Source organism: Leucoraja erinacea, unplaced genomic scaffold, assembly GCF_028641065.1.
Source record: "Leucoraja erinacea ecotype New England unplaced genomic scaffold, Leri_hhj_1 Leri_128S, whole genome shotgun sequence".
Taxonomy (NCBI): Eukaryota; Metazoa; Chordata; class Chondrichthyes; order Rajiformes; family Rajidae; genus Leucoraja; species Leucoraja erinaceus.
Window position 1 is genome coordinate 72,501 of NW_026575550.1, and position 3,085 is coordinate 75,585.

The 3,085-nt window shown below is 51.0% G+C and overlaps 1 long non-coding RNA gene across 1 annotated transcript in view; it reads left to right on the plus strand.

Moving 5' to 3' along the window:
• Window positions 1-1,098, plus strand: part of LOC129715641 (uncharacterized) — a 2,993-nt gene extending 1,895 nt beyond the window's left edge. The window contains exon 3 of the long non-coding RNA XR_008726536.1: window positions 774-1,098. This is a non-coding gene — a long non-coding RNA (uncharacterized LOC129715641). The remainder of the gene's footprint in view (window positions 1-773) is intronic.
• Window positions 1,099-3,085: the final 1,987 nt, after the last annotated feature.

Here is a 3,085-nt window from a genome sequence, read left to right on the forward strand (position 1 = left end):
TATGTGTTATTCACTAGATTTAGCCCAATTTTGTGCTATTTATTTTGGGCGCCATGGTAGCGCAGCAGTAGAGTTGCTGCCTCACAGCGACAGAGACCCCGGTTCCATCCTCGGGTGCTGTCTGTACGGAGTTTGCACGTTCTCCCCGTGACCTGCGTGGGTTTCCTCCGGGTGCTCCGGTTTCCTCCCACACTCCAAAGATGGCAATGGCGGCACAGAGTTGCTGCCTTACAGCACTTACCCTCATTCCATCCTGACCACGGTTCCTGTCTGCATGGAGTTTGCACGTTCTCCCCGTGTCCACGTGGGCTTTCTCCGAGATCCTCGGTTTCGTCCCACACTCCAAAGACGTACAGGTTTGTTGGTTAATTGGCTTGGTATGAATGTAAATTGTCCCTAGTGTGTGTGTGTGTGTGTGTAGGATAGTGTTAGTGTGCGGGGATCGCTGGTCAACACGGACTCGGTGGGCCGAAGAGTTTTTTTCCCCCGCTGCATCTCTAAAGCCTAAAGTCTGAAGGAGCAGCTATTTGCAATGCATAGGCCAATAATATTATTTTACATGGTACACAAAAAAGCTGGAGAAACTCAGCGGGTGCAGCAGCATCTATGGAGCGAAGGAAATAGGCAACGTTTCGTCCCGAAACGTTGCCTATTTCCTTCGCTCCATAGATGCTGCTGCACCCGCTGAGTTTCTCCAGCTTTTTTGTCTACCTTCCATTTTCCAGCATCTGCAGTTCCTTCTTAAACATATTATTTTACATGCTGTATTACAGGGCAGCCGTCAAAATCCATCAAAAACATGCCAAAAGTGAAAACCAATTAATCGAACAAGGATTACAGCACATTGGGATATTTTGAAGATCGATAAGCACCTGTGAAATGAAATGAAATGAAACGAGCTAGCTTGTGCAAGGATTAAAACAAAGCACTTTATTTTTAGATCTGCTGAATCCTGAAATATTAATGTTGTTGCCAAGATTTCTCAAAATTTGTTAATGATGACCTTCATTTTGCCTTTGAAAGGAAGTTCACTACTTTGTTAAAGATTTATAATTTTTGCTTATAAATTTTTCTATTAAACAGTTAAATTGATGCAGTATTGGCTGTTGCTTATTTTATCAACAGGTGGTACAGTGTGAGCAAAGGCTTGAAAATACATTTAAAATCTACTTACCGAACATAATATAATGGTGATACCCTCTCCTCCCCTCCACGCCCACCCTTCCGCCCTATCCCCCCTTCTCCCCCACCCCCCCCCATCCCTCTCTCCCAACCGCCTACCTCCCTATCTACCCCACTCCTATCCAGTTCACTCCCTCCCCCGCCATTCTCTTCACACCCACCATTCCCCCCCCCCCCTCCCTCCCCCCGCCCCTGCTCCCCCTCCTCCTCCCCTTACCCCTCCCCCTAAGTGGTCCAATCCATCTTCCAACCCCTTCACCATCTTGTCTGACAATAGACAATAGACAATAGGTGCAGGAGGAGGCCATTCAGCCCTTCGAGCCAGCACCACCATTCAATGTGATCATGGCTGATCATCCCCAATCAGTATCCCGTTCCTGCCTTCTCCCCATATCCCCTGACTCCGCTATTTTTAAGAGCCCTATCTAGCTCTCTCTTGAAAGCATCCAGAGAACCCGCCTCCACCGCCCTCTGAGGCAGAGAATTCCACAGACTCACCACTCTCTGTGAGAAAAAGTGTTTCCTCATCTCCGTTCTAAATGGCATACCCCTTATTCTTAACTCGTTGACTATTGTTAGGTGCTGGTGATAGACACAAAACGCTGCCGTAACTCAGCGGGTCAGGCAGCATCTCTGGAGACAAGGAATGGGTGACGTTTTGGGTCAGGACCGATGTTTGGACTGAGAGTCAGGGGCGAGGGAGACCCTGAGATAATGAAGTGTAAGGTGTGAAAATGGGACAAAGGGGATGGAGACCAAGGAAAATGAGGAATACACCATTGTCAGCCAGGAGAAGGTGACAAGGAAGCACCCAGAAATAAAATGTTATCGGGGTGAGTCAGACTGGTCGGAGAATGGGGAAGGGGAGGGATGGAGAGAGAGGGAAAGCAAAGTCGGAGAAGTCAGTGTTCATACCGCTGGGGTGTAAGCTGCCCAAGCGGAATATGAGTTGCTGTTCCTCCAATTAGCGCTGGGCCTCACTCTGACAGTGGAGGAGGCCCAGGACAGAAAGGTCAGTGTGGGAATGGGAGGGGGAGTTAAAGTGTTTGGCAACCAGGAGATCAGGTAGGTTTATGCGGACTGAGCGGAGGTGTTCAGCGGAACGATCGCCGATGTACAGGAGTCCACACCTGCAGGGCCGGCCTTAAGCCAATTGAACCAATTGCTCTCAATTGGGCCCCACGCCAAAGGGAGCCCCGCGCTAGAGAAATCTTCTCTTGGCTCGGGTTGATCTACCCCAGGTGGAGGAGGGAGAGGGGGGTGGAGGGGGAACAAAGGGGTAGATGTGGAGGGGAGTGTGAGGGGGGACAGAGAAGGAGGAGGTGGGTCGTTCCTTCACGGTCCCGGGGGAAGCGCTCCCGCCCCTACAGTCACCGTGCTTCACGCACAGAGCCCCAGCTCCACCTCTCTCTCTCTCCCTGGGGAGACGCGGTGAACAATACACGGAGGGCCGGGCCGGACCGGGGGCTGGAACAATGTTTATAAACCTCAGCATCAGCTCACGCACGTCCGCACGGACCCCGGCATCCGTTCCCGCCGCTGGCCCTCTCCTTCCCTTCTCTCCTTCCCTTCCATTCCTCCCTTCCATTCCTCCCTTCCCTTCTTCCTTCCCACCCTTCTCTCCTTCCCCCCTTCTTTCCCCTCCCTCCATTCTTTCTCTCCTTCCCTCCCTCCATTCTTTCTCTACTTCCATCACCTCCTTCTCTCCTTCCTCTCTCTCCCTCCCTTCTCTCCTTCCCTCCCACATACACACACACATAACGCCCACACACACGCATGCACACACACACACACACACACACACACAACTAAGTTAGGAAGGGGTAGAAGCCCAAAGGTTAGGATGGGACTGAAGCCAAAAATTTAATGCCTGGACCGGTTTTTTGCCAATGGTTATTGGTTT